We start from the raw sequence: 24,439 nt of genomic DNA on the forward strand, positions 1-24,439 counted from the left end.
CGGTGCTGTGTCTTGGTCTTATTCAATAAGGTATCCACAGCATGAGGCACCATGACTGTGAGGTCAGTATCAAGTATGAGCCCAACGGATTGCCTTATAGAGATGGCCACAGCCGCGACCGCTCTTAGACAGCTCGGGAGGGCTCTGGCGACTGTGTAGTTCCGTAGTTTGTGGGTGAGGTTCGGTGGTTCCGAACCCGTTCAATAAAGGTCGTCGGAAATAGACGATTTTGGTGTCAGTGGACCGCAAATCACGAGTTCAGTGTGTAAGAGTGTTTTTGCATTAATCGATCAATAAGAACACTACGTATTCATGGATTTCGTTTGAACCTTCGGGTTCCATTTTGTGTGTGGCAGCCATTTTGTGTGGTTGCCCTCACATAGGCCGATGACTGCGGCCGAGCGAGTCTTTGGGACACGTACACCTTAGCTGACTTCTGAATGACCTGGCCGAACTGACTCCTTGCCCGAGGCTGACCTCGCTGAGCCAGTTCCTTGTTAAGCAGCTGGCAGATATAGATCAAAGAGCAGGACATGTCGGAGTTTTACAGTACACTGCACCCACCTTTCTATCTTGCTTCCAATCTGTTTCTGCTCCTTCCTTTACGACATAATCACTGATTTGGGTTGAGGGTTTTATGATGGGTTTGTCCGGCCTGATCGAACAGGATTTTGGAATGTGCTTGGTCATTTCTGGTGGGCTGGACAACGGAGAAAGGTGATTGTCGTCATACGCTACTTTTGAATTGTCACATTGTCATTGGTCAGTTTGTATGAACCCAATGCTAATTTGGAATGTTGTCTGAGGCTTGATTTTTGGCATAAAAGACAATGCTCTGCTCATTGAATTTGTGCAGTCTCTAGCGAACCACCCGTGTGTGCTTCGTAGACCTCTGTTCCTGGTTGCAGCCAATAAACTTTGGTCTTTGACGTCATCAAGAAGTGTCCTGTGTCTCTGTTCGCCAAGGCAGGGGAACTCGAAGGCATCAGCGTTTTCCCTGACGCCGCTGGGTTCTAGAACCCGGTCCTTCAAGTGGATCAAGCAAAGCAGAAAAATAGGCACACGGCCGTTGCTTACCTCCATAGGCCTGAGTTAAAACCGAGAGCGCACAACCAGCCATGTTGTGTACATAGAGCACGAACGGCTTCCCATAATCAGGCGTGCCAAGCTCAGGAACAGAGCAAAGCGCAATCTTTAATTGCTCAAAAGACTGCTGACATTCAGGCGTCCAAGGCAGAGGCTCTTGCACATCTTTAGTGGTTAATGCAAGCAAACTCTTTATTAATAATGAATAACCAGGGATCCATTGACGACAGTTGGAAGTGATGCCAATAAAAGCGCGCACATCCCTCTGAGATTTAGGGATAGGTATTTCAGCAATGGCACCAATGCGCTCAGTAGTGAATCTCCTACCCTCCTTTAACAGTATGTGACCTCCTGGCGACAATATTTTGAAAGGGACACTTTATGTTCATGGTGAGACAAATGTAGCAACAACTTAACCGTGCATCCCTGTTCAGTGTCAGAAGCTGTTAGTATGTCATCAACATATTAGAGCAATACATTACCGGAGGAAAGCGTGAGGGAGTCCAATTGGGCTTTCATGGCTTGGCTATATATACTAGGGCTCTCAGTATAGCCCTGAGAAGTACCACAGAATCTAAAGCTTCTGCCAGCCAGAGTAAAAGCGACCAAATGTCGGCTGTCCCGATTAATCAGGATACTAAAGAACGCATTTTTCAAATCAAGGACAGAGAAGAATTTGGCAGAGGAAGGAATCATTGTTCGAAGGGCAGTAATGTCAGGGACCACCGGGAATTGAGGGACCAAGGCAGGGGAACTCGAAGGCATGGGCGTTTTCCCTGGCGCCGCTGGGTTCTAAAACCCGGTCCTTCAGTTGGCGCCCAACGTGGGGCGACTTCAGTGGTACCGGTCCAAGCCCGAAGATCGTGGAGAGCTTCGTGTGAAAATTCTGGAGGAAGGCCAACCACTTCATCGACCCCTGTATGTTGTCGTGGTCCGAAAGTCTTTGCTGCGAAGTTCCCCGCTTTCCGACGGCTACAAAGGACTGCTGCCATTACTGTCGCCCTGTCTTGGAGCCTTAGACGTTTGTAGAGCGAGACGATAGACGGGTCTTCTGGTGACGCCCTCGACATTTCAGTTAAGTATGAGTGGAGCGTCGCCTAGTCCTTCGTTTGTTTTGGTGTCCTTTAGTGGATCGCTTTGATTTGGTACCTGCAGGCCCCAAAGCCAAGGGACTTGTGTATTCGCGAGACTATTGTTTTGAGATTTCCCTTGTAGTTTGAAGCTAGACTAGTGAGCAAGATGCCTGGTCTTAGCAGACTTGGAAAGTTATTTGGTTGTGGTTGTTCGAAGGATTCCCGGTTAGAGGATTCGTGTCCGGTTCCTCCAATTGGAACTCCTACATATGAATTGTACGTGAAGCATGGTGTGGGCCCTATTAGCTATAATGAGATCTGGGTAAAATATACGAGAAAAGACGGTGTCCTACAGTGGCCCCGTTATGGTAGTTTTGAAACTGAGATTTTAGACAATCTCGAAGTGAAGCTGTTCAAGAAAAAAGCCCGGCCGGCAATGTTTGACTCTTTCCGCATATGGCACAAAGAAGCCAAACAGAAAGAAATTAAATTAACGAAGAAGAATAAACGAGAACGAGGTTTGTCAATGGTGCAAGCTGCTATTGCGTATAAGGATAATGAGGAAGAGCAAGAGAGCGAACAGATTCTTAGGGTTAAGAAGTTAGCGGTAGATAGATGCTACCCAGTTTTGCCGCCTAAAGAACAGGAAGAAAAGAAAGATCTTGCGAAAGATCCTTTAATGTCGCATCTATTGAGTTCCCCACCCCCTTATGCACAGAGTGCTACGGCACCACCGCCACCAGTTGTGGCTGTGCAACCTCCAGTTGTTGTGCCACCTGCGATTCCTCCACAGCCAGCTCCTCTTCCGTTGGCTACTGTTCCTTTGGCGCAGCCTCCTCAGGGGCCACCAACTTTGCTTCCTTCTTCGTCTGTTACTCCTACGCCTACCTATAATACACCTCCTGTTGCGACTTTGGATTCTTCTACTATTGTTCCGTCTTTCCTTATTCTTCCATCTTCTCCTTCTACTAGACAGAGAATGACTGCTGCTTTTTCTGGTTTTCTTTCTGATTTGTTGGGACAATTGGGTATGTCTCCAGCTAGTGAATGTAGACCATTACGTAGTCAGTTGCCTGGTATAGATGAACGTACAGTTTTGGATCACATGGCACGTAGATGGGTTACGTACACTTCTCAGTACGATATTGGAAGTGTTATGGATGCTTTTCGTCAATGGGAAGCACCAAAACAACGATATGTCTTTGAGATGATGTGTGTGTTCCTTCATGAACAATGGGTTGATGAAGTAGGTAAAGCTCCTGAAGAATTGTATCGAGTGAGTTCCGAGTTTGCGAAAGGGACCATTGTGAGTCTCCATGACATTGAGAGAGCAATAGCGACGTTGTTGTCGTTTCGTAATAATACCCCTTCTGAGCGATTGTTTGAGCCTGATTCGTCAGTTAGGAGAAAAGCGCCTCAATATCCGATGCATGAGGTTCCTCCAGTTTGGAGACCTGCTGATCCTAATGCCAATCCAGCTGTCATTGCGTACTTTCAACGAGTATGGGTACATGTTCCTTGGAAGCGTGTTGAGGTTTTGGCGATTAAGCAGTCTTTACCTGATCCGCGGAAAAATCCGGCGGGATATTATAAAGAGCTCACTCAAACTGTGGGTTCGTGTATCATGAATTTAGCGGACATAGACATGTTGTTTGGTAATGTCGTCCCACAGCCTATCTGGAGTACGATTCGACATACGGATCATGATACATGGGTTAATATTGTTGCTGCGAATGATAGACAAGTTGGAGGTGCTAAGCCTGAAGATCTTATTACTCAACTTCCTGGTAGAATTATTAATTACATGAAGACTTTGATGCCCGAAGTGCGTGTTAATTGGGACAAGTTGTCTGCATGTAAGCAGAAGAAAGACAAGACTGTGTCTGATTTCTTCACGCGGTTTGAAGAGACCTTTGTAGATCATAGTGGTCAGGATATGGCTACTGAGGGTGGCCAGAGATTGTTCGTTGACAAATTCGTGCATAATCTACTTCCTGAGTTGTGCACTAAGTAGAAGGATTTCGAGAGTGCTTGGGCTGTTTCCACGACAGCGCAGATTTTAGCTACGGCCCAGTACTATGAAAATAGGCGCAAAGATGAGTTAGAGAAAGCGGATAAGAAGACTAAGGAATTGAAGACTAAAGTTCTTCTACAACAAGCTTATCCACCCCGTACTAATAATCAACGCGATTATCAGCAACCTCAGCAATATTCGAAAAACTCTCAAAGGAACGAGTCTTCTCAACAGTGTTTTCCGTATGGGCCTAATCAGTGTGCGTATTGCAAAGAAGAGGGCCATTACAAGAATAGTTGTCCGGTTGTGTTACAGCGCACGAATGGTGCTCCTGGTGTAAGAGGTCGAGGTGCTCAACAAGCGCCTAGAGGTAGAGGTCGCGGACAGAATGGGCGTTCTTTGCCTCCACAGAATTCCATGAATAGTTTTGATCAACAGCAAGGTTCGTCTGGTAGGACAGCACAGTACTAAATGGATGATTACTATGTTGAAGGTGAGGAAGTGAATGGTAATGATTGTTAGGACAGCCATGGACAAAGAGAGGGAGTTGTTTCAGTTCCAGTAGATCAGAGTGGACCTTATGTTGAAGTGATTGCATCAGGTGTGTCAGAACCTTTTCTGCTAGATACTGGTGCTACAAATTGTTCTATTATTCACTCTAAACTCCCTGGCGCACCTTTTTCTGGCTTTGATAATGTTTCTGTAGGGTTTTCTGGCGCTCTGGTTACAAATCCGATTTCTATGCCATTGTCTCTTTCTGTTGGACCTCGTAAGTTCAAAGCACCCCTTCTTTTGACTACAGGTTGTAATGAGAATCTGTTGGGATTGGATTTATTGAAGAGATTGTATGCGACGCTGTATTGTTCACCATCAGGAGTACATCTTACCTTGGGTGAGAGAGTGATCTCTCCGATGTACATGTTGCAAGACAGACTTCCACCTGAATTGTCTTCTTTGCCCGATTCATTGTGGGCTACTGGTCCGAACGATGTGGGCCTACTGGAAATTCCTCCATATGTTGTGACACTGAAGGCGAATGCTAAGTTACCGCGCATTCCACAGTACTGTATCTCGAGGGATGGTGAGCGTGCACTTTTAGCGATTATTTATGATCTGATCGAAAAGGGTGTCATTGAGGACACGAGAGGTAATGTGTGCAATAGTCCCGTTTTGCCTGTTCTGAAGAGAACCGATTCTTCACAGCCTCCTGTATATAGGTTTGTGATCGATCTTCGCGAAGTGAACAATATTGTTGTTCCACAATTTCCTGTTGTGCCTGATATCACCGCTTTGTTGACTCTGATTCCGGCTACAGCCACGTGGTTTTCGGTGATTGACTTGCAGAATGCTTTCTTCAGCATCCCGATTGCCATGGAAAGTAGGGACATTTTTGGATTCTCTTTAGGAGGACGAAGCTTCCACTTTAAGCGCGCTCCTCAAGGCTATTGTGAGAGTCCATCGATCTATAGTCAAGCTTTGAAAACGCAACTTGATCTGTTGGTTTTACCTGATGTTGCAGCCCTTATTCAATATGTTGACGATTTGCTAGTTGCCGCTGATACTGAGGAGATTTGTAGAGAAGCCACTTTGTCATTGTTACGCCACTTGTCTGATTTTCATCACAAAGTTTCTCTCTCCAAGTTGCAATATTGTCGACAAGAAGTAACCTACTTAGGTCACCTCTTATCTAAGGAGGGAAGGAAACTGACCCCAGAAAGAATTCAAGCTAATGCGAAAATGAGTGTGCCTACGACACAAAGAGAAGTATGTGCGTTTTTGGGTATTACGTCGTACTGTAGACAGTGGATTCCTAATTTTTCTTTGCTAGCAAAACCTTTGATAAGCTCTTACTATTAAGGATACTCCAAATCCTATTCCTTGGACTGACGAATGTCAGAAGAGCTTTTCAGAATTACGCAATGCTTTGTGTTTGGCTCCTGTGTTGGGTACTCCCGACTACAGTAAGCGTTTCACATTGTATGTTCACGAGAGAGAGGGATGTGCATTGTCAGTCTTGACTCAGCAGTTTGGCGATAAGCAACGTCCATGTGCGTATTTTTCGTCGACTTTAGATCCGGTAGCTAGAGCGTTGCCGAGTTGCTTGAGAGCTACAGCAGCAGCGGCTGTTTCAATTCGACAGTCTGCTGGTTTGGTTATGGACAATACGTTAGTGGTAATGGTTCCACATGCAGTGGATACCTTGTTGAACCGTACCAAGACAAAGCATTTAACTAGTGCTCGGTTGTCGGGTTACGAGTTGACGTTGTTATTGAGTCATGTTCACATTAAACGATGCAACACGTTGAATCCAGCCACGTTGTTGCCAATTTCAGTTGAGACAGATAGTGAAGAACAACATGATTGTTTTCTGAGAACTGAAGAAGAAACGAAAGGGAGGATAGACTTAAGGGATACTCCTCTTTCAGAGTGTGATGGTACTTTGTGGGTTGATGTTTCGTGCTTTAAGTTGCCGAATGGTGATACGACTGCGGCATATGCTGTTACGACTTTGCATACGATTGTTGAAGCTGCACGTATTCCACATAATTCAGCACAAGCAGCGGAGTTGATTGCATTGACAAGAGCATGTGTGTTGGCGAAAGGAAAACGAGTGAATGTGTACACTGACAATCAGTATGCCTTTGGTGTGGCTCATAGCTTTGGGTGTTTGTGGCGTGAACGTGGGTTTTTGACTTCGCATGGAACGAAGATCCAGCATGGGCAGTTGATGAAAGAGCTTCTTGAATCACTTACTTTGCCATTGCAAGTAGCGATTGTGAAATGTAGTGCCCATAAGAGAGTTACGGATGATGTTGGTCGCGGAAATGCGTTTGCGGATGAAGTCGCGAAGGAAACTGCGAGAAATGTGATGAGCCGAATGTATGTTGCGGGTCTGGCGAGATGGGTTCCAGAGAAAAGTATGTGTGAACATACGATCGAGTGTGTGAAATCCATTCAAGCTGAAGCTACAGAGAAAGAGTTGAATGAATGGAGAGAAAGTAAGGGTAGATTGGATTCGAATGGTTGTTGGACTGATTTGTCCGAACATCAGAGATGGTTGTTGCCTGGCGCGTATGTGCTTCCGGTTGTTACAATGGCTCATGGCATGGCACATATCAGCGTGAAAGGGATTTGTAAGTTGTTGGCTCCGGTTTGGCAAAATGCGAGAATTCCAAAGTGTGCAGAGAACTTGGTTAAGAACTGTATGGTGTGTTTGATGTACAATCCTGGTAAAGGAACTCCAACACCAGCTGGTCATTTTGCTCCTCCTATGTATCCGTTCGAGGCTTTGCAGCTAGATTTCATCCACATGGAGAGGTGCAACAATTTAAAATATGTTTTAGTGGTTGTTTGCTCCTTTTCTAGGTGGGTAGAAGCTTATCCCCTTAAGGACAATACTGCCTTGTCCACAACGAAAGTCCTGATAAAGGAATTTCTCCCTAGATTTGGAATGCCGAGAATTATCTGGAGTGACAATGGGAGTGAATTTGTGGGTCAAGTCATAAAGAGAGTGTGTGAGGGATTAGGAATAAGGCAGAAATTCCACGCTGCAAATCACCCCCAATCAGCTGATTTAGTTGAGTGCTATAATGGCACTTTAAAGCTAAAGTTAGCCAAAATCCAAGCAAGCACTGGTTTACAGTGGCCAGATGCTTTGCCTTTAGCGCTTTTGTCCACAAGAATGACTGTGCATTCGAGAATGGGTCTGAGTCCATACGAGGTTGTCTTTGGTCACCCAGCGAATATTTGGGGTGTGCCAAGGCCAACTAGGTTCAGCGAAATTGAGTACCCTGTGTTGCTTGATTACTTGCGCGAACTGACGACTAAACTGCGTGTTTTACACCAACAGGTGCATGAAAGTCTGCCACAAGCTTCTGAGGATCCAGCCCACGCAATTGAACCTGGCAGTTGGATCTTCATCAAGAATTTTCAGCGGAGCAAGAACGATCAGCCCCGCTGGACAGGACCCTACCAAATGCTCCTGTCTACACGTTCTGCAGTTCGAGTGCAAGGCAAGAAAAACTGGATCCACGGCGTACATTGTAAGCGAGCACCATTGCCCTTACCGTACGATCAGTGGGTCCAGGAGGGACTTCCAGACCCTGAAACGGAAACTGTTCCACGATTTTTGCCATTCAGCGATGCCCGTCTGATTGGGACGAACTCTGAGAAGTAAAGTGAAAATATTTTACAAGAAGCTGTGCCTCCTTCGAATCGATTGAACACTACTAAGCCTGATTTGTTGTTTAAGGACCAAACATTTCCTGGAAAGGACCGTTACAATTTGCGACCAAGAGTTGTGGGACAAATCTCACATCGCGCATGATTAGCAAGTCTGTTCTCCTGAGTATGCGCAGTTATATTCATGTCCAGACGGGAACTCCGGAAAGGGGTAACGCCCAGCACACCTGACCTCAGTGATCACTTTTTAACTAGTGGCCGTGACTTTCCATCTCACTCTCTCGGCAGACGCATTTGAGGGGGAGGTGCGGAGGCATCAGCACGCGGGGAATACGTGAGTAGCTTTCGCTAAATGGAAACGGGCAATACGCCTGCACTGAAAGCTTCACAAGACTTGTCCCGGTCCCCACAGCTAAATTCCCGCTGACTTCTGTTATTTTTGCAGCCCGCCATATTGGTGGTGTACAATGCTTATACCCGTGTTGGTTTCCTCGACATGACGAGGTAAGCGCGCATCATGAGATTATACCTTAAAGGCATCCAGCATTGCTGGAACCATTTGTGTTTTTAGTTTATTAGCGCTTTTTAAATCTGAATACAGAGCAAGCAGAGATGCAAGCATGTCCCTGGGTGACTCTGCACCTTGATATAAAAGGAGTTACTCTCATCTCTTAGGGGGCCTTTACACTTGTATTTAACCATGTTATGTCGGGGTACGGATATTGTTTGGTAGGCAGCTGTATTTGGTTCTCATATATCTGTAGTTCTTTTCGTTTTAATGTATTGGATGTGCACACAATGGTGGCACACTATGTAGCGTCAAGGTGTTCCTGATGTTAATACATGTGACCTACCCTGTACTGTTTTTCTTTCCTAGGTACCGATCAGGAGCGGTTTCACCATGCAGTTGTAGCCAGAAGCTGGGCATACAGGTTACTGCGCCGCCCTGATTTATGTGAGGGTATTTTTTAATTTTTTAGTTTTCTTTCACGTGCACTTTACACACTATAGCTTTGGTCCTGAAGAAGCGCCAATGATCCTTATGGCAATACAGGCGCGAAACATGTTGACCTATGTTGTTCTATGCCCGGGCATAGTATACCAGTGGGGCTAGATTTTAATTAGTAGTTGAGTCTACTCTGGGTACACCAATTTACCTTTGCTGCATGGTGACCCTATTTTTATATCACACTTGCACGTCAATTTTTTACCCTCAATTGAACCCATTCCCCACATCCCACACACCCACATGCACCAACCGGCAGTCCTATAAAAAGATCTCCGATAAAGAGACCCTTCGGGGGACCCGCAGGGAATTGCAGCGCCGGCACTACGAGGAGCAACTGCCCAATGATGAAGCATGACACCTTTCGGGGTGTGTGAGGGCAACAGAGGACAACAAGATGGTTTTCCTATCACTAGTAGGGACTGTTACCTAGGATTCCTATTCTTTCTCTTTTCTTCCCCTGGTTTTACACGGGTGACTTTTTTGCACCCTCTTGCATGGGTGACTTTTGCACCTTGCATTAGGAACAGTGTCCCCTTTTTGGTATACATTTATAATTAAGGAGCATGGACACTGGACCTTAAAAAGCTCCTTGGTCCCCCCCTCTTTTGTTGAAGCAGTTTAAGCACGGCGGACCAGCCGTGGGACCGTACTGTCTCCCCCCCTTTTCCACTTTCCTTACAGACACATGGGACTAGATTCTTTTGTGAGTGGAGATTGCTTCAACTCCACTACAGTTTAAGTTTTGATATGACATCTATTTCATATTCTGTAAAAATACAGCATGCCCTAGCCCTTCTATATCCTACCACAGTAACAGTATGAACAACCTGTTATTTCCAATATCTTTATGTGTAGACCTCACTAAATGTGACCCCTCTGTTCTAACTAGATTGACAAACAGTACACCATACTCCTTTGAGTATTCCAGATCTATCATAATTATGGTTTAAACAGCGTTCTTGACTTTAACACGCTTGTATTATAAGCGCCTCTAACGCGCATGTGTTGGGGAGCACCATCTCTAACATCGCGCATGATTAGCAAGTCTGTTCTCCTGAGTATGCGCAGTTATATTCATGTCCAGACGGGAACTCCGGAAAGGGGTAACGCCCAGCACACCTGACCTCAGTGATCACTTTTTAACTAGTGGCCGTGACTTTCCATCTCACTCTCTCGGCAGACGCATTTGAGGGGGAGGTGCGGAGGCATCAGCACGCGGGGAATACGTGAGTAGCTTTCGCTAAATGGAAACGGGCAATACGCCTGCACTGAAAGCTTCACAAGACTTGTCCCGGTCCCCACAGCTAAATTCCCGCTGACTTCTGTTATTTTTGCAGCCCGGCATATTGGTGGTGTACAATGCTTATACCCGCGTTGGTTTCCTCGACATGACGAGGTAAGCGCGCATCATGAGATTATACCTTAAAGGCATCCACCATTGCTGGAACCAATTGTGTTTTTAGTTTATTAGTGCTTTTTAAATCTGAATACAGAGCAAGCAGAGATGCAAGCATGTCCCTGGGTGACTCTGCACCTTGATATAAAAGGAGTTACTCTCATCTCTTAGGGGGCCTTTACACTTGTATTTAACCATGTTATGTCGGGGTACGGATATTGTTTGGTAGGCAGCTGTATTTGGTTCTCATATATCTGTAGTTCTTTTTGTTTTAATGTATTGGATGTGCACACAATGGTGGCACACTATGTAGCGTCAAGGTGTTCCTGATGTTAATACATGTGACCTACCCTGTACTGTTTTTCTTTCCTAGGTACCGATCAGGAGCGGTTTCACCATGCAGTTGTAGCCAGAAGCTGGGCATACAGGTTACTGCGCCGCCCTGATTTATGTGAGGGTATTTTTTAATTTTTTAGTTTTCTTTCACGTGCACTTTACACACTATAGCTTTGGTCCTGAAGAAGCGCCAACGATCCTTATGGCAATACAGGCGCGAAACATGTTGACGTATGTTGTTCTATGCCCGGGCATAGTATACCAGTGGGGCTAGATTTTAATTAGTAGTTGAGTCTACTCTGGGTACACCAATTTACCTTTGCTGCATGGTGACCCTATTTTTATATCACACTTGCACGTCAATTTATTACCCTCAATTGAACCCATTCCCCACACCCCACACACCCACATGCACCAACCGGCAGTCCTATAAAAAGATCTCCGATAAAGAGACCCTTCGGGGGACCCGTAGGGAATTGCAGCGCCGGCACTACGAGGAGCAACTGCCCAATGATGAAGCATGACACCTTTCGGGGTGTGTGAGGGCAACAGAGGACAACAAGATGGTTTTCCTATCACTAGTAGGGACTGTTACCTAGGATTCCTGTCCTTTCTCTTTTCTTCCCCTGGTTTTACACGGGTGACTTTTTTGCACCCTCTTGCATGGGTGACTTTTACACCTTGCATTAGGAACAGTGTCCCCTTTTTGGTATACATTTATAATTAAGGAGCATGGACACTGGACCTTAAAAAGCTCCTTGGTCCCCCCCTCTTTTGTTGAAGCAGATTAAGCACGGCGGACCAGCCGTGGGACCGTACTGTCTCCCCCCCTTTTCCACTTTCCTTACAGACACATGGGACTAGATTCTTTTGTGAGTGGAGATTGCTTCAACTCCACTACAGTTTGAGTTTTGATATGACATCTATTTCATATTCTGTAAAAATACAGCATGCCCTAGCCCTTCTATATCCTACCACCGTAACAGTATGAACAACCTGTTATTTCCAATATCTTTATGTGTAGACCTCACTAAATGTGACCCCTCTGTTCTAACTAGATTGACAAACAGTACACCATACTCCTTTGAGTATTCCAGATCTATCATAATTATGGTTTAAACAGCGTTCTTGACTTTAACACGCTTGTATTATAAGCGCCTCTAACGCGCATGTGTTGGGGAGCACCATCTCTAACATCGCGCATGATTAGCAAGTCTGTTCTCCTGAGTATGCGCAGTTATATTCATGTCCAGACGGGAACTCCGGAAAGGGGTAACGCCCAGCACACCTGACCTCAGTGATCACTTTTTAACTAGTGGCCGTGACTTTCCATCTCACTCTCTCGGCAGACGCATTTGAGGGGGAGGTGCGGAGGCATCAGCACGCGGGGAATACGTGAGTAGCTTTCGCTAAATGGAAACGGGCAATACGCCTGCACTGAAAGCTTCACAAGACTTGTCCCGGTCCCCACAGCTAAATTCCCGCTGACTTCTGTTATTTTTGCAGCCCGGCATATTGGTGGTGTACAATGCTTATACCCGCGTTGGTTTCCTCGACATGACGAGGTAAGCGCGCATCATGAGATTATACCTTAAAGGCATCAACCATTGCTGGAACCATTTGTGTTTTTAGTTTATTAGCGCTTTTTAAATCTGAATACAGAGCAAGCAGAGATGCAAGCATGTCCCTGGGTGACTCTGCACCTTGATATAAAAGGAGTTACTCTCATCTCTTAGGGGGCCTTTACACTTGTATTTAACCATGTTATGTCGGGGTACGGATATTGTTTGGTAGGCAGCTGTATTTGGTTCTCATATATCTGTAGTTCTTTTCGTTTTAATGTATTGGATGTGCACACAATGGTGGCACACTATGTAGCGTCAAGGTGTTCCTGATGTTAATACATGTGACCTACCCTGTACTGTTTTTCTTTCCTAGGTACCGATCAGGAGCGGTTTCACCATGCAGTTGTAGCCAGAAGCTGGGCATACAGGTTACTGCGCCGCCCTGATTTATGTGAGGGTATTTTTTAATTTTTTAGTTTTCTTTCACGTGCACTTTACACACTATAGCTTTGGTCCTGAAGAAGCGCCAACGATCCGTATGGCAATACAGGCGCGGAACATGTTGACCTATGTTGTTCTATGCCCGGGCATAGTATACCAGTGGGGCTAGATTTTAATTAGTAGTTGAGTCTACTCTGGGTACACCAATTTACCTTTGCTGCATGGTGACCCTATTTTTATATCACACTTGCACGTCAATTTATTACCCTCAATTGAACCCATTCCCCACACCCCACACACCCACATGCACCAGCCGGCAGTCCTATAAAAAGATCTCCGATAAAGAGACCCTTCGGGGGACCCGTAGGGAATTGCAGCGCCGGCACTACGAGGAGCAACTGCCCAATGATGAAGCATGACACCTTTCGGGGTGTGTGAGGGCAACAGAGGACAACAAGATGGTTTTCCTATCACTAGTAGGGACTGTTACCTAGGATTCCTGTTCTTTCTCTTTTCTTCCCCTGGTTTTACACGGGTGACTTTTTTGCACCCTCTTGCATGGGTGACTTTTGCACCTTGCATTAGGAACAGTGTCCCCTTTTTGGTATACAAATAAAGTACAAATAAAAGTTTTTATGATTTTTCTGTTTGCAGGTTAACTCTCCACCGAGGATCTACTCATTTTTGTTTTTCGAACCGCCATCCGGGTTCAGCTGTAGGGTCGCGGTGCCTAAGTCTTTGGAGTGCAAGCCTGAGACACTAGGTTGAAGGTTCTGGTTGGCCTAAGGGAGTTGCCCTGGGTTGACAGAGGCATTCCTTAGCATAGAACACCCTTCCATCGCGAGCAGCATATTTAGTTAGGATGGATTTCTTCGAGTTGGAGAAACCTGCAAGGACAATGATTTTTAAAAGGAAGATATGCAAACTAATATCAAAGAAAAGTTTTTTAATACCGTGTTTGTTTTTGCTATTGAGTGTAATGATATTTATAATTGGTTATGTGACATTCTCTTTCAAAGTGACGTTTATTCCCAATGTGCAACCTACACCTCCACCCACTATTTCTTCTCATTCTTTTCATCCTTTGCCTGAACATGAGGTAGTTAGACGATTGGAATTTGCCAATAATTCCTTTATTCAACTTTTGCACCAACACCAGTTAGTGATGAACACGACAAATTGTTGGATCTGTGGTCTAATGCCCCATACGACTGATAAGGGTATTCCGTACTTAGTTTTGCCTTTTAGTTTGAATGGTTCTATTTGGGCTTACAGAACGATGTTCATTTATGCCCATAGTGTTTATCCCCTACGTTCACCGAAGGACAATCGAAGAATAGTGCTGTTGCTAGAGGCATAGTCGACATGGTTAAAGGGACTAATGCTGTTGAAACTATTCTGACAGATGAGAAACAACCATATAGTGGTTGGGATATTACTGGGTATGGAGTTAGTCTGAGTGTTAACCAGCGAGCGAAAAGTTCTCCACCGATTTGGATAGTGCCCCATCAGGGTCGCTATTGTCTGCAGGGTAATGGCAAGAATCCGAGAGCTCAGCTAGGGAAGAGCGTTTGTACTGATACTTACGTATTTACGTCTCAGTCTTCCCCAGCATTTTTAGCTGCTAAGGGTACCTACTTTGTTTGCTATGACAAAGCATATACATGGTTGCCCCCTAATTTTTCGGGCACATGTTTTGTTTCTTTCCTGTTGCCTCCCACTTTTACAGCTGCGGCAGATTACCTTAAGACGAGAGTTGCTAGAGGTGTCTTTAGCCAAGAAATCACTGCAGGGCAAGAGTTGGGAGATTTCTTAAGGGTTTTCTGCCGTTCTGGGAACCGATGGTTAATAGCAGGAATATTCGCCAGTTGACGAGAGTGGTTGAGTCCACCATAGTCGAAACTGCTGGTGCCCTTAGTACCTTGACTGCTGAGCTCCAGTCGGATAGACTTATGACACTTCAAAATAGAGTTGCCCTTGATGTCATACTAGCAGATCGAGGTGGAGTATGTAAACTGATTCAATCGAGCTGCTGCGTTTTCATTCCTGACAACTCTCCGTCAGTCTTCCAGGCCATTTCCAAGTTACATAAGATCTCCGATTCTGTTCATTTGGATAAAGGAGATTGGTCGTTGATGGGATGGTTATGGGGATTGATATCCACTTGGGATTGGAAGATTCTGATGGTCATTGGGATGGTCTTAGCTATCCTTTTCCTGTTCTGTCTCTGTGTACAGTGTGCTCATGCTATTTGTGGCCTCTGTGCTACTTCCTGTGCAAGGAGACCTGTCCAGAGAGAGGTACTAAGTAATAGGATGATGCTACAGCAACATATTGATGATCTGATGAATATAGATCCAGATTCAGATTGACATGGGTTTGGGTCTGTTGCCTATGTAAGGGCAAAAGGAGGGTCTGTAGTTCCGTAGTTTGTGGGTGAGGTTCAGTGGTTCCGAACCCGTTCAATAAAGGTCGTCGGAAATAGACGATTTTGGTGTTAGTGGACCGCAAATCACGAGTGTAGTGTGTACGAGTGTTTTCGCATTAATCGATCAATGAGAACACTACGTATTCATGGATTTCGTTTGAACCTTCGGGTTCCATTTTGTGTGTGGCAGCCATTTTGTGTGGTTGCCCTCACATAGGCCGATGACTGCGGCCGAGCGAGTCTTTGGGACACGTACACCTTAGCTGACTTCTGAATGACCTGGCCGAACTGACTCCTTGCCCGAGGCTGACCTCGCTGAGCCAGTTCCTTGTTAAGCAGCTGGCAGATATAGATTAAGCATGGGCGGATTTTGCGGATTCGCAATCCGCGAATTTGCGGATTTGCAAATTTGCGGATTGCGAAAATCCGCAAAATCCGCGAGAATTCGGATTTTTTTTGTGTGTTCGCATGGGTTTTTTGCAAGTTCGCGAGGGTTTTGTACAATTTCGCAAATTGCGAACTTACCTGTCAGGTCGCCAGTTTTGCGAACTTGTTGTTTCTACGTGCCCAGCCTGTTTGCAAGCCTTTCTTCATCACTGCCACCCTCTGTCACCACTGGCACTCTCTTTGTTCACCCATGCCACCCTCTGGCTCACCCATGTCACCCTCTGTGTCATCACAGCACCCTCTGGTTCACCAGTGTACATTATAGTAGTGTACAGTACACCTGCTAAGTGCTTTAAGTTTTGTAAAATTAAATTACAACACCTGCCCTGCCCCAACTGACATTAATGAAGGCTGGCACCTGCTTGTCTGCTCCCTTTCCTTTCCTTTTCCTGTTTGTTGCAATGTAAATTAAATTTAACTGACATTAATGAAGGCTGGCACCTGCTTGTCTGCTCCCTTTCCTTTCCTTTTCCTGTTTGTTGCAATATCATTTTTTTTTTTACAGGAACCAAACCGAATTCTGGAGGGCCCCTTCAGGAAGCATTACAGGGAATGGTTACAAATGATGAGGTTGAACTTTTGCACCTGCTCATAGCTTTTCCTTTTGCAAAACTCGTTTTTTGGTAATTTCGCCCTATTCGCGAGGCGCGGCGTCGTGCGAAATCGATCGTGTAAGCCGCGAACTCGTGCGAGTTACCCCAAGGTTGAGTACGGGCGCCGCCATTTTGTTTGCGTGACGTATTTCGGTTTCCGCCCGCTATGTGTAATCTTGCGCGATCAGCGCCCTGCGAATACAAGTTCGCACGAGTTCGCGAGAGAAATCGCGTGCGAACTTACTTACGCGCACGTGATGGGCCGCCATCTTGTTTTTCATTCATTCCTATGTGTCTGGTCATGGTGTTTCTATCCTCTGTATATCTCTGCCATCCTTTGCTTATTTTATTTTGTTTTTGATCTATTAAACTTTTTTTCTATCCCTCTTGTTTTCTAGGTCTATATTTTTGTGTTTTAGGCTACTTTTGTTTACTTTTCAAGTACTTTTTAAACTTTTATTTCCTTCTTCTCTACTCCTATTCTTTTTCATTTTATCTCCTTACCTGCCCAGAACATGGTGAAGACAGCTCCCGTGTGGCCGCTTGAGGGCGGAAATGGTGGTACCCGGGGAGATCTTCAGCCCTGAGGAGGTGGGCTCACTCGTTTATTATGTGCAGCGCCGTCTCCCCAGGACCATCGCAGCAGGCGGCAGGATTGCTGCCGGTTATACCAACAGGCAGGAGCGTCGGAAGCGGTGGGGGCAGGTGTGCCGGGCCCTTTTTAACATCACGGGGGTCCACCGCACCTATAATGAGGTGACCCACCGCTGGACCGATATTCTGGAGCGGGAGCACGACCTGCTCGATCTGCTGGGAGTGGAGGTCTCGGGCTTGGTGAGTAGTAGTAGCAATTTTTTCATCACTCACTACTCTGTTTTTTCTCCTGCTCTGTGTGTTAATATTGCAAATGTTTGCTTTAACTTTTTTACAAAGAGCAATAATGCTGCTGATTACATTGATAGGAGAGCTAAATTAATATTTCAAAATCTTCTGTGCATTTCAGGTGCACTGCTCTCCTTCTCTGTGGCGGTGCCACTGCTTATTTGTTTTCTATTTTGTGTTCATTTAATTGGGCTGAGTAATGTATGAGTTTACAGAACTGCGTAATGCTAGACACAAAGGGGCAGATTTACAAGCCCCTTGCGCCACGTTTACGCTGCCTTACCTGACGAACGTGGCAAAACACCCGCAAAATCACCAAAACAACCGCAAAAGTCGGAAAACACACACAAAAATCACCACCAAGAAAATCAACTTATCAACTTACTTGTGAAATCAAATTTCGAATACACACGTGCACACCACAATATGGAAATATCAAAAATAAGAATTGCTAAATTTTTGGGAAACAGGAATTTAACATTGATCCAAGAGAGCCCACAGAGAGGCTTGTAGTTTCATGTACCACTGACTCAACCTGGGCACAATGGGTGAAAGCAAGGAAAAATGGGTGCAGGCCTATGGCACAAAGCTCACTGCCTGCCTTCAAAATGGCCGCTTGACCCCCATCCACATGGCCAGGAGGACCATGCCTCAAAATGGCCCCACCCAACATAGCCAGCCCCCAACCCCTACTCCAAAAAGTCAAAAAAGACAACACAAATCACCACAATCCAATGCCATCCATCAAGTTTCAGAAGGTTTATGCTGCCTGCTGGTGGTTTTATTGTGCAGAATTGCATTTTTTGCAATTTCGCGAGTGCGAGATTGTTGCTTCACGACGCGAACGTGGCAAAACACCCGCAAAATCCCCAAACCACCCCAAAAGTCGGAAAACACACACAAAAATCACCACAAAGAAAATCAACTTATCAACTTACTTGTGAAATCAAATTTCGAATCCAAAAGTAATACAAATGGCCCCCCACCAACATAGCCAGCCCCCAACACCACCCCAAAAGTAAAAAAACACACACAAAAATCAACACAAACAACATCAACTTATCAACTTACTTGTGAAATCAAATTTCGAATCCAAAAGTATTCCAAAAGGCCTCAAATCCAAATATCCAGCAGCATCCACAAAAAGTAATCCTTCCCAGTCAAGATCGAATCCAAAATGGCCAGGAAAAAGGAACAGGAAGTTGGAGACTGGGGCACTTCCTTCACCCCACCCCAATGGGAGGAGCTTGCTGGACAGCAACAGGAAGTTGGCGACTGGGCCACTTCCTTCCTTCACCTCTCCGCCATTTTTATTTTTTTTTGTAATTTCTTTTGTAATTTCGCGACTGCGAGATTGTTGCTGCCCACGCCGCGAGCAGTGCGAACACAAGCAAAAAATCCGCAGCGCGCGGATTTGCGGATTTTGCGGGAAATCCGCGAATCTCGCGGATTGCGGATTTACCGAAAATCCGCAAAATCCGCGAGCGGAACGGATTTTACGTCCATGCTTAATATAGATCAAAGAGCAGGACATGTCGGAGTTTTACAGTACACTGCACCCACCTTTCTATCTTGCTTCCAATCTGTTTCTGCTCCTTCCTTTACGACATAATCACTGATTTGGGTTGAGGGTTTTATGATGGGTTTGTCCGGCCTGATCGAACAGGATTTTGGAATGTGCTTGGTCATTTCTGGTGGGCTGGACAACGGAGAAAGGTGATTGTCGTCATACGCTACTTTTGAATTGTCACATTGTCATTGGTCAGTTTGTATGAACCCAATGCTAATTTGGAATGTTGCCTGAGGCTTGATTTTTGCCATAAAAGACCATGCTCTGCTCATTGAATTTGTGCAGTCTCTAGCGAACCACCCGTGTGTGCTTCGTAGACCTCTGTTCCTGGTTGCAGCCAATAAAATTTGGTCTTTGACGTCATCAAGAAGTGTCCTGTGTCTCTGTTTGCCAAGGCAGGGGAACTCAAAGGCATCAGGCGTTTTCCCTGACGCCGCTGGGTTCTAAAACCCGGTCCTTCAAGTGGATCAAGCAAAGCAGAAAAATAGGCACACGGCCGTTGCTTACCTCCATAGGCCTGTGTTAAAACCGAGAGCGCACAACCAGCCATGTTGTGTACATAGAGCACGAACGGCTTCCCATAATCAGGCATGCCAAGCACAGGAACAGAGCAAAGCGCAATCTTTAATTGCTCAAAAGACTGCTGACATTCAGGCGTCCAAGGCAGAGGCTCTTGCACATCTTTAGTGGTTAATGCAAGCAAACTCTTTATTAATAATGAATAACCAGGGATCCATTGACGACAGTTGGAAGTGATGCCAATAAAAGCGCGCACATCCCTCTGAGTTTTAGGGATAGGTATTTCAGCAATGGCACCAATGCGCTCAGTAGTGAATCTCCTACCCTCCTTTGACAGTATGTGACCTCCTGGCGACAATATTTTGAAAGGGACACTTTATGTTCATGGTGAGACAAATGTAGCAACAACTTAACCGTGCATCCCTGTTCAGTGTCAGAAGCTGTTAGTATGTCATCAACATATTAGAGCAATACATTACCGGAGGAAAGCGTGAGGGAGTCCAATTGGGCTTTCATGGCTTGGCTATATATACTAGGGCTCTCAGTATAGCCCTGAGAAGTACCACAGAATCTAAAGCTTCTGCCAGCCAGAGTAAAAGCGACCAAATGTCGGCTGTCCGGATTAATCAGGATACTAAAGAACGCATTTTTCAAATCAAGGACAGAGAAGAATTTGGCAGAGGAAGGAATCATTGTTCGAAGGGCAGTAATGTCAGGGACCACCGGGAATTGAGGGACCACTATTTTATTAACTGAACGCAGATCAATTACAAAACGATAAACATCTGGGTGATCATCGGGGGAGTCTGGAGATGCCTTTTTCAGAATAGGAAGAATAGGACTGTTACACACATTCGCTGCTGTCTCTTCAACTATCCCCGACTCAATTAGATTTTGTATAATTCGCAGCAACACTCGCTTCCCCACTTGAGGAATTTTGCTCTGGGGAATACGGATCAAAATGGCGTTGTCCTTAACTTTAATAGAAATTGGGGGAATTTGCAATAGTCCTACATCTGTGTCACCTGTTGCCCACAAAGTGGGTGGCAGAGCCTGAAACACCTTCCAGAGAGCAGAAAATGAAGCATGCAACCTCTTTAATAAATATGGGCCCATTACATTTCCTCCACCATTGGATGTCAATAGGAATTGTGAATCCACAATAAAAGAACCGATAGTCAAGGCAAGAGGTTTGGAAATGGGTCTTACAACTGGTATGCCTGAAAATCCTATCGAAACTTTATTTTGGCCAGACAGAGTTGCCCCGGGGACCAGCAAACGAGAAACCGAGCTATTCTTTGCACTTGTATCCACCAATTATGTCTAAACTGAGCCTAACAAATCTGAGGTGACGTAAAGACCTTGCTGATCTACAGGTATCTGGACTAGTCCCTCAGCCTGCCCCTGGCTGTTCTAGCTGTGGAACACCCTCTTCACCTCATCCAGATCATAGTCTTCGTGGTAATACTGTCTCCCTCAAGGGTCACCAAAATAATTCTGGTCTGTGCGACTCTGCGATGTCCTACCCTCCTGATCGATATTGTGGTCACTTTCTTCACAACCCCGTCCACAAGAGCCTCGTACCCTGGGGGCCGCAACTTTCTTCAATAAAACTGGACCCTCCTCCTTGCAGAACGCACACTGATTCGGCCCTACTGGGGCAGCGCTCCTGCTAGTACGGGGAAGCTGCCAGGCTGGCCAGCACCACGTCACCTTCCATTTCCCCAAGACGCCTGCTGCAACAACACCTTCATCTTCAACTCCTTATGCTTCTTCTCTACCTTCTCCTCCCTGTGTTCATAATACTGTGCCATACTTAATATAACAGAAGGGGAGGATGTTGTCCAAGTGCTCTCCGAAGTCTGCAAGCAAGCTGCTATCTCAGGAGGCAGGTTTGTCACAAATCTATTAACAATCGAACACCCCCTTCCATCAACGAGTCCTGTCCACTAAAATCCAAAAAGACACCCTCAAGGTAAAGAAATCTGACCCACTTTCATCTGACGATATGCTGTTAACTTGTCCCAATCTACTCTTCTCGATGGAATGAGAGAGTGCATGAACTTATTAATTCGCCCAGGCAAAGTTAGTATCTCAGCCTTAGGCTTTTCCCCTGGTTTCCTGTCCTTATCCCATTCTTTAATCTAATCCCAGGTACCACCCAATTCCACGACATAGTTCTGTATGTGCACCTGCCTCCAAATGTCGACGGGCACCAGCACACCAAAGAACATTTCAATGTCCGCAAGCATCATTACAGTCAAAGAAGTTGCCTCAGTCAATTGCTTATAATATGCAGTTTGATTTTTCCTAGGGTCAGGTAACGGAGTGTTAAGGGACAAAACCTCACTCTTTTTCCACGGAGTGTAGACCCATTGTTCTTGGAAACGGGCCTCTACTCTCTGCCTAATAACAGTATTCTGCTGATCCCGTATCTCTGATAGTTCAGGGTGATATATGGGGTGAACTTCCCTGATCAAACACTGGGACACTGTCTTCGGGCTCTTCTCAAACAGTCTACCTCGATAAGCTAGCAACGTTGCAATATTACCGAAAACCTCCTCAAGCACCATACCAGCAGCATATACATTGTCCCTGATATCATAAATAATCTGAGGCGCTAAAACTTTGAAGCACTGTTCCCCCAATCCAATCAGTGTAGCCGACATGTGCTTAAGGGCATGCTGCTGTGCAAACAGCTCATAATTTCTCATCACACTCCACACATCTTCCGTACTATAGATGGGGTGACAAGCCCACAGAGCTACCTGATTGGCTACCGCCTATTTCCTCTTCATCTCTCTTCTTCGCCCCCAGCAGTTGCCCAGTCCCCTTACCCTGATCCACGTACAGGCGATCCGCTACCCAGTACCGTCGGGGAATGAAGGAGAAGGGATGGAGTAGTGACAGAAGGAACAGGCACCAAAGTCATCAATGGCTGGGTTGTGGGTGTAAGGGCTGGAGGGAGGAGTGACGCTGACACCATAGGCGAAGCAGGGAGACTAACAGTTATCGCAGGGGCAGAAGGTGAAGCCACAGAAGCAGCATGAAGCGTGGCGGCCAAAGCAGCTGGGTCAGTAACAGAAGAAACAGAAGCAACAAGGGCAGAAGAGACAGATGACTGGGGTTGTTGTACAGCAGGGTATATTCTCTGCGGGCATATGGAGTAGGAGGTTGGGTTTCTAACAACTCCTCCAAAAATGCTTCATTGTCTTCTCAAACCACATAAGACTTTTCACATTGCAATCGAAACCTCCTATCAGCACACTTTATCCCCTTCTCAGTCTTTTCTTTATCATATGCAACAGCTTTCTGAGTCACTGTCTAGATCTTCCCTTTTGGGCCTCTTTTCCTGCTTTCATTTGTCTCTGTTTAGCTTCCTTTTGCCAAGTTCCAAGGGAAGTAAACATCGACTTCCTACTTCTCTTTGCAAACAATTTATCCTGCAGGAAATAAGCTTTTGTTCATCAAAAGGGTCTGTCACCGGCCACTGCAACTCGCCATTGTCCCTCGTATATTTGTTCCATAATGTACTAAACATAGTAGAGCCAAGGCCGTTTTTCACATACATCTCAAAGTTTGGCTTGCCTTCCGGAGGCGCAGGCTGACTCTCTTGCAATGGAGCATCAGCAGAACAACAATAACTCACACAGCAGAATTTAATCAAGCAGGGCATTTTTCCAAACAAAACGTTCACTGTTTATGCTGAGGAGATATTTGCAGATGTCTTACCAAAGTTGGTCCTCAGACCTCACCAAATCAAAGTGGTACCATGTTCATAAAGAGCTCAAACAAATTCAAGTGCTTGTCAAAAAACGATCCTCAGACCATACCAAACACAAACCAAAGTGGCACCATACCAAACCAAAGCAAACTCACCTGGTGCACACATTTGAAATTAGGGTTATTCTCCACTGCCGACTCTTTGCACCAAACGGTCAGATCCAAGGGTTTTGCTGTCAGTACTAGACTCTTTCGTGCAGGGATCCACAGTCCGCCCATCTGACCTGACGTGGCCCCGCCCTCACCCGTCCACGGGCAAGGATGGGTCACCCGATGGAGTCCCTGTTCGGGCACCAACTGAAGGAAGTGACCCGATTAGGGCCACCCGAGTCACTTGAGAACACTCTCAGCCTTCCATACAAATGAAGAGTTGGTCAGACAGTATAGAATACAAACCGAAGTTATTTATTAGTCATACACTCAAGCGGAGTACAATCTGACCAGTCTCCTTAGAATGCTGTAGAGGGACTGACCCCCGTCAACATGCTAACACAAGATATGCATTTCTAACTCCCCTAAAGGCTCACCCAGACTGGAATTTTCCGGTCTGTGCCCTGATGAACAAAGGAGGTACAGAAAGACCTGAAACCAGGTACATGCTATCTTGGTTTCAAGGTTACTCTGCCCATGCCCATCTTCCTGAGAGTGGGAGCAGGGCTACTTACTGGGAAAAGCATGCAAAGACAGAACGATCTATCCATTAGTGCAGTGAAGCTCAACCTTGAATAATAAAGCGAAACAATTGGCTGCTTTCTGTAGAGGCAGACAATATGGGCCAGAAGCTTACTTTCGATCAGAGTACAACAATTGCCGCTGAATACAAAATGGTGCCACAAATGCTAACTTAACACGCACAATGGTAGACGGAGTCGGCTGGACGCATTCTCAGTCCAACATGTATGTATATCTTTCAAGCAAATTAACTGGGAAAGCAGTATTTGGCTGTTTAAATCTTTCAAAAACCCTTTTTATAAAGAGACATTTGAATGACGACAGGACAGTGTAGCCCTAAAAGGCTGCCGTTATGTAAATAATGAGTGTATCTGCATCATTAAGGGTCCAGAGACTACCAGTATCTCATCATGCCCAGTAGGAGGCAGTTGCTTCAGTTCTTT

The sequence above is a fragment of the Lissotriton vulgaris genome, chromosome 4_1 (assembly GCF_964263255.1).
Source record: "Lissotriton vulgaris chromosome 4_1, aLisVul1.2, whole genome shotgun sequence".
Classification (NCBI taxonomy): Eukaryota; Metazoa; Chordata; class Amphibia; order Caudata; family Salamandridae; genus Lissotriton; species Lissotriton vulgaris.